Source organism: Dasypus novemcinctus, chromosome 28 (genome assembly GCF_030445035.2).
Source record: "Dasypus novemcinctus isolate mDasNov1 chromosome 28, mDasNov1.1.hap2, whole genome shotgun sequence".
NCBI classification, from domain to species: Eukaryota; Metazoa; Chordata; class Mammalia; order Cingulata; family Dasypodidae; genus Dasypus; species Dasypus novemcinctus.
In genome coordinates this window covers 41,063,760-41,073,204 of record NC_080700.1, presented here as the reverse complement: position 1 = coordinate 41,073,204, position 9,445 = coordinate 41,063,760, and the positions used below count along the sequence as shown (strand labels likewise).

Below are 9,445 nucleotides of genomic sequence, written 5' to 3'. Positions count from 1 at the left end.
CTTTGCCCTCTGCTCTTGCATCTCACACACTAGCCTCAGCACTTTCACTCCTGAACCGGATGTTCATTGTTGTTTGGGTGTTGGGGTGATGGGGTCAGGAAGAGCTGGGGACCACGGCCCCGGTGGAGGTGTATTAGCACCCGATTGCTGTGTAACAAGTTACCACCAACTCAGTGACTTGAAACAACATACCGCTAAGATCTCCAGGTTCGTGGGTCAGGAATCCGGCCCTCACTCGGCTGCCATCCAGGGCTCTTTCGAGGCTGCCATCCAGGGTTTGGTCAGGCTGCTGCATTCTGCCTGGAATTTGGGGCCTTACTAGCATTCCTAAACGGTCACGGACACCCCAGCGGCATTTCTGCTGCGTGTTGTCCTCCTTTCTGGGTGTAGACGAGCCCCATCCTGAGGTAAGAGCCCGGCTATGTGGGCTCAGTGACGGAAAACTGTGTCTTTTTGTCCACTGGAGGTTTATCACAAGCTTGGCAAGAAGGGACACAAAATACCATCAAACATCAGAAAACAGAAGTGTTTCCTGGGTTGATATTCACCAACCAGCAAAACATGATTACGTTCCTCTCTGAAATAGTGGAACTTATTTTGTATCTTTTCTGAAATAGACTGTTTTGCATTTTGTCCTATCTAGAAAACAACCAGTTTAGCAGAATTCTCAGCAAACGAGTGTTCTGCCGCCCTTGCCATTTACTTAATCTCAACGATCTCCTCTATTTACGCTCTCTGGGAGTTTTGAATTGTGTGAGTTTGTGATAGGAGAAGGTCCAGAAGTTTTTCTAACATATGAAAATGTTACCCTGCCCATTGTCACTTTTGTGCGGAGGCAGAGAGGGCTAGGCTAAGCCTTGAATTGTAGGTACTGTGTGTTTCCGTTGAACGTAAACATTTCCCCATCTCTACTGAGGTTCAAATCCACATGCCTCCCATGAGCGGAGGAGAAAAAGACATCCCGCCCTTCCAGTGCTGGGTGCGAGTCTGGCTCCAGGGATGGGCCCGTGAACTTGCTGGGGATCAGTCTGGGGTGACTGAAGAACACAGTCAAAGACAGGCTGTGGAGGGCGTGGAATGAACACGGAGCTTCCGGTTCGAAGGCTTGGCGGGCAGGTTAACGCTGAGATGTCCTTTTTTTTTTTTTTTTTGAAGATTTATTTATTTATTTACTTTTTTTTTTAGTTGATCTGATTTTTTTTGGTCTTTATTTATTTTTTAATGTTACATTAAAAAAATATGAGATCCCCATATACCCCCCACCCCCTCACCCGCCTCCTCCCACGACAACAACCTCCTCCAACATCATGGGACACTCCCTGCGCCCGGTGCACACATCTCTGAGCGCTGCTGCACCACATGGTCAATGGTCCACATTTAAGTTGACACTATGCCTAGTCCACCGAGTATAAAGATTTATTTTTTATTTATTTCTCTCCCCTTCCCCGCCCCCCCCGCCCCAGTTGTCTTCTCTCTGTGTCCATTTGCTGTGTGTTCTTCTGTGCCTGCTTCTATTCTTGTCAGCAGCACTGGGAATCTGTCTTTTTTTGTTATATCATCTTGCTGCATCAGCTCTCCGTGTGTGTGGCCCCACTCCTGGGCAGGCTGCACTTTCTTTCGCACTGGGCGGCTCTCCTTACAGGGCGCACTCCTTGTGCGTGGGGCTCCCCTACACGGGGGACACCCCTGCGTGGCATGGCACTCCTTGTGTGCATCAGCACTGCGCATGGGCCAGCTCCACACGGGTCAAGGAGGCCCTGGGTTTGAACCCTGGACCTCCTATGTGGTAGGCGGATGCCCTATCAATTGAGCCACATCCACTTCCCCTGAGATGTCTCTAACCAGATACTTGGGTAGATAAGAATAAGAATCCTGAAAGGATCCTTTAAGAAAGTATGACCCAGTTTGGGTCACACATTAGATTTATGATGTAAAAAATGCATTATGTTTTTTAAGGTACTCTTTCATTCTGGTCCTCTGACAGAGCCAGTTCATCCAAACGTTTCGACTTTCACCGTCATCTCTTTGCCATTCCCTGGCTACGTTGTCCTCTATCATTTTGAACTTCCTGAGCACTGATTTGGCATGCCCTCCCCTAACTGTCCCCGTGGCTGCTCCTGTGTGTGAAGCTGTGAAGACTGATGTTTCAGAGAGAAACTCACCTGGGCTAGTGGTGATGAATTTTGCCCAAGTCCAAAATTTCCCGCCTGGACGCGCTGTCGAGGACAAACAGTGAGGAGTGTACTTGCTGTTCAAGTTCTTTTAAGGTGTGTTTTTTGGATTTATTGATAGTAGCCAGGTGCGGCCAGAGCTGGGTGGAGTGAATTGGGGAGCTCAGCTGCCCTGCGCCCCTTGTCTGATGTCCCGGGCTCTGCAGAACTTTCTGAAAATTAACACGCTCACCAAATATGTTTTTCTTGCTCATTAACTTGATAAAGCCTGCTGATTTTTCAGAACCACAGCAGCAAGTTCTAAATGATGTATGAAATGAAACATCTTTTCTTGCCCCATGAGCAGAAAGTGAGAGCTGACAGCGCTTCGTCAGTGCTGTGGGGATGGGCTGCTTGCAGCAGTAATTAAACGCCGAGATGGTCCGGAGCAGCAGTGACCTCAGGAGGAGCTGGGGATAAGCCCGCGGTCGTCTCACCGTCCAACCCTGTGCCCAAGGTCCCCTGCTCCTTCGCGTGCTCCACCCCGGAATGAGGCTGAAGGCAGCCGGGAGACGGCCCCGTCCCTCCTCCCGGGATGTGGCTGCTGGGAGGTCAGGGCTGTGTTCTTGTGCCCCTGGGGAGTGGCCCTGCCCTGCCATTCCACGGGGGAGTTTGGCTAATTTGTGTCACCTGCTTGCAGGGGGTGGCAATGTGTTGTTCACTTTTAAAAATAACCAGTAATTGTTGTATAATTGATGTGGAGAAAGTGGCCACAGTAGTTGTTGAGGGCAGGGAGAGGGAAGAAGAGATGTGATGTGGGGGCATTTTCGGGACTTGGAGTTGTCCTGAATGATATTGCAGGGACCGATGCTGGACATTGTACATCCTGCCATCACCCACTGGATGGACTGGGGGAGAGTGTAAACTACAATGTAAACTATTATCCATGCGGTACAGCAGTGCTCCAAAATGTATTCACCAAATGCAATGAATGTGCTACGATGATGAAAGAGTTGTTGATGTGGGAGGAGTGGGGGTGTGGGGTATATGGGGACCTCTTATATTTTTAAATGTAACATTTTTTGTGATCTATGTGTCTTTAAAAAAAAGAAAATTAATAAATTAAAAAACAAACAAACCTGTATCTGAGTACTCTATACCCAGAATGGGTCCAGACATTGCTGGGGACAAAATATACATGAAATATAAGCGAATAAATATAAAAACCCAGCCTCTGCCCTCATACTGCTGAAAAGCCAACCGGTCGACAGAGCAGAGACTTGACTTCGGGAGCGTTTCTCCCCCAGCTAGGATAATTTTACTCTTACTCTTGTTGTCCTTGTGGTGCTACCATAGCCTTTCAAACACTAAGAACTGAAAATGTATTGCACGTTTACCCACTTATGTAAATAGTGTGTGTTCATTGTTTTAAAAACATTGGGGAAGACTTTAAAAGTATGAAATCGAAAATAATAACTTGTAATCCTCCTATTTCGAGGTAATCGCTGTTCCAATTTTGGTATAGATTCTTAATACATCAAGTGTAGAAGTTATATATAAAGCAGAAGGGTGCTCATATTACATGTGATTTTGGGACCTGCTTTAGTTTTAGTTAGGCCACCTTATGAGTATAAAAATTATTTCATAGCGCAGATCAAGACAACTCCGAAGGAAAGCCTATTGAAGATATGCTTGTTTTCTGTAGGTGGAAGGGGCTTCCTTCAAATGGCATTTTTTTCAGGTTTCGGGTGCCTGGGATTTTCAGAATCTCACTGCCTGCTTGGACATCAATTCTTGCCTTCTAGAAGCTGGTGAGGGCCACACATGCCTTGCTCATAAATAGATTCCTGTCACTCTTGAGGGCGACCCTTGACCCCTGACCTCTGACCTCCTTCCCATGGTGCAGCTGTGCTCCTTCACCTGCTGGACACCTAATGGCTCTCCTGGGTGACTGGGCACAAAGTAGGGGCCGCACATTCTTAAAGATCTGCACCAGCGCCCCTCAGACTTCCAAGTTTGGCAAAGAGTGGAACTCTCTGAACTTGGTGCTAGCAGAGCACAAGGTTGCTTCATCTTACATACAGCAATGCCTTTTGTTAGTAGTAGATGCAGACGGCTACAGTGGTAATGGCAAGACAGGGAGATATCACCTGGTCGAGACCGGGTCCTACAGGGCAGGGTGGGGCAGGCATCATTTCCCAGGTGAGTTAATTACTTGTGGCAGGAGCAGACCTGCAGATTTGCAATCAGTTTTTAAAAAAATATTTATTTATTTATTTATTTCCCCCTCCCCCTCCCTGTCCCCTCCCCCACCCTGCTGATTTTGCTGTCTGTATCCATTTGCTGTGTGATCTTCTGCATCTGTTTCTCTTTTTGTCTTCTCTTCTTGTTTTTCTCCTCTAGGATCCACCAGGATTTGATCCTGGAGACCTGTGATGTGGAGAGAGGCTCCCCATCAGTTGCACCACCTCAGTTCCTGGTCTCTGCTGCACTTCACCTTGACTCTCCCCTTCAGCTCTCTCCTGTTGCGTCATCATCTTGCTGCATGACTCACTTGCATGGGCACTGGCTTGCTGCACAGGCATGCTTTCCCTTTTTCCTTTTTTACCAGGATGCCCGAGGGATCAAACCCGGGTCCTCCCATATGGTAGGCAGAAGCCCAATCACTTTTGCCACATCTGCCTCCCTGCACTCAGTTTTGATTGGATCTTTCTCACAGAGATGACTAATGTTAACCAAACTAAAAAAAGACTGATGTATAGACCAGAAGGCTAATTTACCTTTTTGAAAGAGACATGGGACCTGCATTATAGCTGGAAGGTTGCAGGTAGGTATAAACTTTCCACAAAGGACCTGGTGAGGAAATTTGAGTGTTTACTGGCATCAGGCTCTGAGAACCAGCTCCAAGCTCCTTCCCAGTTGCTATGTCCTTGGGCCACGCTGTCCTTTCTCTGTGTTTCCATGTGTTTGAGTCCCACCTGACTAACATGTTTTTGTTTTGTAATAATAAACTTTATTTTTAGAGAAGTTTTAGATTACAGAAAAGTTACATCAAAAGTGTAGGGGAGGGGAGCAGATGTAGCTCAGTGGTTGAGCACCTGCTTCCCATGTATGAGGTCCTGGGTTCAAATCCCAGTACCTCCTAAAACAAACAAACAAAAACCCAGTTATCTTTGGGAAGCAGATGTAGCTCAGTGGTTAGTGCCTGCTTCCCATGTATGAGGTCCTGGGTTCAATTCCTAGTACCTCCTAAAAAAAGTATAGGGGATTCTCATATACGTGCCACCCCCCTACGTCTCCCCTATTACTAACATCTTACATTAGTGTGGGAAGTTGTTACAATTAATGAGCCAGATTGAAGCATTTCTGCCAACCAGAGTCTGTAGTTTACATGATGGCATTTTGTATTGTACAGTTTGGTAAGCTTTGACAAAGGTAAAATGTCATGCGTCCGTCATTGTGGTATCACACAGAACAGTTCCACTGCCCTGAAAATGCCTCGCGTTCCACCTGCTCATCCCCTACCCTGCCCTCTGAACCCCTGGTACCCGCTATCTTTACATCAGTGTTACAAGTTCTTCCGTTAATATAAGATAATAACTGCTATAACAATAAACCCACAAAAAGAACAAACTCAGCCACATGGGAACACAGAGCAGGGACAGCCTCAGGGGAGGCTGGTCCGGGGCTGTCCTCGCCCCTTACGTTTTTTCATTCCTCAATGGAGTGTGGGGTGAAGCCCGCTCTGCTTCTGATTGAGAGGGGGCTTAGGGATCACGGGGTAGGCGGAAGGAACTGTTTTGCTTGCAGTTGTAAATACCCCTTGTGTTTTGGGATGGGGCTTGTCCATCACCGTCCTTTTGTTAGTTGTCCAGGCCAAGGCTGACGAAGTGGAGAGCGAAGCAGGCCACAGCTCTGCTGGAATTCAGGACTCAACTGGCGTATGGACAGTCTGAAGATGTAAGTCTCTGAGACATATATTTAATGGGTATATTGAAAATTATAGGTTCAAATAAAAGGGGTAGAAGAATCATGAGTGGGGGAATTGTAAATGAGTATAGCTATGCTATGTTGGGGAAATAGATTATCATATATTCCCAAACAGGGCCCCCCAAGGGGTGCTGATTTCACGGGGTTGTGTGCTTGTCTACAGGGGGACTGATATGCCCTTTAAGGAGCTTTGAACATGCCTTTGATCTGCAGCTCCTGATTTAGTTCAATCTTAATAATAGGCAATGCTGTCTCTAAGTTCTTGCACCTCATTTTTTTGCCTCCATTACCTTCTACCGCTTAGTAATAGTCACCCGCTGTGCTCTCACAGAGTGGACTCTATCAAATTTGGGTGTCTTGAGGTCCACCTGCAGTGGGAAAACCTATGCTCCATCCCCTTGATTAATAAAAACTGTGCATTTTAAGTTTGGTTCCAGCTTGAGTCGGGGTGAATTTCTGGGAGATAGTTTCACCCATTAATTCAGCCACTTTTAGCAAAAGCCCTCAAATGGCTAGGCAGTGCATGCACAGAAGTGTGGTGACATCTCCTTGGGATGGCACAGGAGGTATCTCTAGAGCGGGAATGGCTGGGCCATCCTTCCGGCCACCTCCCTGAGCCATGGGCGTTTTGCTATGCCATTAGGGCTCCTGTGTGACTCTACTGTATCTCACTCACTGGAAAACAGGACTCACCGTGCCAAGGCTGGTTTTGGTGGCTGTGTATATATGTTCTGACTCTTTCTAAAAAACAAATGCCATTAGATGAGGAGTACCCCCAGTGTCTGTCAATCCAAAGAATGCAAACTACACCAGACCACATTCTAGGGTGAAGCTTCCCTCCGTTGGCATCAGCTGCTCTGCAAATACCGGAAAGCGTTCATCTTGGGAATTAGGTATAAAAACACCTGTAGAAGCGATTTCATGTTCACAGAAATAGCTCCATTATTTTCCAAATGTCCCTATGTATACCAATGCTTTGGAAGCCAATTCCATTTTGTACAAAGATTAGCAAATACCTGTCTGACTCCATATGGACATTTATATAAGCAATACGTACAAAATAATATTTCTTAGTGAAAAGCTGGCTAATCCCTAAGATGAAGGTAGCTCGGAAGACAAGGGAGGCACGCAGCTTTGCAATACCGTTTGCGTTGTACCGAGGCTTCATACTGACAGATGGGGAGGTAGGGACACGGAGAAACAGGAAGCCGTGGTGGCAGCTGACAAGCTTGCTGAACAAATGAAAAGCTCGACAGAAGGATGTGGACCTGGCTTTGAGTCCTTTTAAGACCACAAGAAGGGTGGCAATTTAACACGAGCTCATCTAGGTTTATGGACTTTTGGCTGAACGAATGTAAGACCACAGGTCATATATCTGGAACAGAAAAACCTTAACTTTGACATTGATTTATCCCTCAGAGCATTTGCAATAGGTAGATGGCTTCCATCTCCTGGAATGGGCCTGCTTTAGCTCTCACTTTGCCTCTCAGGGAAGCTTGGAAAGGAGGGTGGCCTGCAAGCCACTTTTCAGTGGCTGGGAAGGTGGGTCATCCCCAGAAAGGCGCATTGATTTGGTTTGGCTGTTAACATATCAGCCTCTGGAGCAAGGCTTCTAGCACCTGCTGTGAGGACACTAAACATGGAAGGCTCTTCCCCGCTCCGGAAATATTCACTTCGAGGCAAATTCAACACCTGGTTTGAATGGGAAAGAAGATGCAGGAATAAGAGTTGGAGTTAGTGGGCAAGTTCACGGCAGGATGCCCTGTAATCAAAGGGGACAGCGCCCCTCTAATTTGAAGAGTGTCAGACACCCCCCCCCACCCTGTATACTGTTATACTGATAACAGAGGATAAAATATACATGCACGCTCTCAGCACTTATCTAGAGTCTCTAGATGCCTTCCTTCTGGGAACCCAAAAGTTCCGCAAGTGTCACATGGGAGTTCGAGGTGATGGAGGCACACTGGCCATCACCTCTGCCCCCAGGCAGGCAGCCCTGCCCCCGGGAGCTTGAGCCTGTCCTACCCCTGCACTCCCCCGGGAGCGGCTGCACAACCATTAATGCTAATCCGCATAATCACGAAATTCCTTCCGTTAGGTTGAGGCGCGTTTGTTCTCTCTTTGAAAGAGACTTCAATAGTCTGATCACAATTTATAGACTCAGGCTGTTTTAAAGTCCCCTTCTCAGCATTCTTTTGTTAATGTAAACCTTGCAATCCATTGTTCTCAGCTCCAAGTTTTGGACCATCTAGGGGATTTCTTTGCTTTCCTACTAGACTGGATGTGCATGTTGGCAGCCCGTGCTGGGTGTTTAAGAGGGTTGCATTTGGGTGAAATAGTTTCAGTGTCAACATTTCTTGGCAGTGGTTTGGGGCAAATTATTTAGCCTCATTGAGCTTTGGTTTCCTCATCTGTGGAATACGGATGACACAGGTCTAAGGTGGTGAGTTGTTAGGGGGCATGAAGGAGAAGGTAGAGAATTTAGCAGTGTTCTAGGGACGTAGCTTTCCCTCCCCCTGCGTCACTCTGGGAGCTTTACATCCCAGAAGAGGTGAGTAACTGAGCATCTGTGGGGAGGGCAGGGCTGCTGTGGGGGTCATTTGTGGGGGGCCCCCATTCTGACTGGCCTTTCTGTGGGGTCAGTGCCCAAGCCGTACCAGTTGTCAGATGTTTAGAAAGGAATGGATTTTAAGTCTGGGAACGAGTTAAAAGAATATGTAATGATTAATTTTGTCAAACAGAAACTTCTTTGATACTGCAAATAATCACTTCTTTTGTTTAACGGAGGCATATTTTCACATATAAACACTCCACCCACCCATCCATCCATCAAGTAAATAGGCATTACACACCTATTCTGTTTTAGGGTGTTTCAGAGGCTCATGGAGTAGGGGAAGATGGAGACCGCTTGCCAGTTTGGTCAGGCAAAGGTCTGCTCAGGTGCAGAGAGGAGAAAGGAGAAAGTGGGCTTTACGTAAAACTTATGTTCTCCGGGTGGTTTCTGATAAGGAAGCAGGCGAGGAGAATGAGGGAGATGTTGGCGAAGGGGACGGTGTCGTGGCTGGGGCAGACCCATCCTCTGGCTAGGAGAGAAGGGAAGGCCCTTCAAAGGGAGACAGTGGGGGCTCGAGGCAGGGGGTGGGGCTCCCGCTGGAGGGGTGGACTGTCTCAGAGGATGGGGGCTCAAGTGGGAGAATGAGAGGCTGTGGTGGGGCCTGGGAAGCCAGGCTCGGGGCTTAGAAATGAACAAAGCAGGAACCACTTTTGAGCTGGAGATAATAAGCAGAGTTGAAGGAAAATTTGTC

At 47.3% G+C, this 9,445-nt stretch overlaps 1 non-coding gene across 1 annotated transcript; it reads left to right on the top strand.

The window, feature by feature from the left end:
- The first annotated feature begins 5,219 nt into the window (after positions 1-5,219).
- TRNAG-CCC (transfer RNA glycine (anticodon CCC)) lies at positions 5,220-5,294 on the top strand. Its single transcript has one exon. It is a non-coding gene; the product is annotated as a tRNA-Gly (tRNA).
- Positions 5,295-9,445: the final 4,151 nt, after the last annotated feature.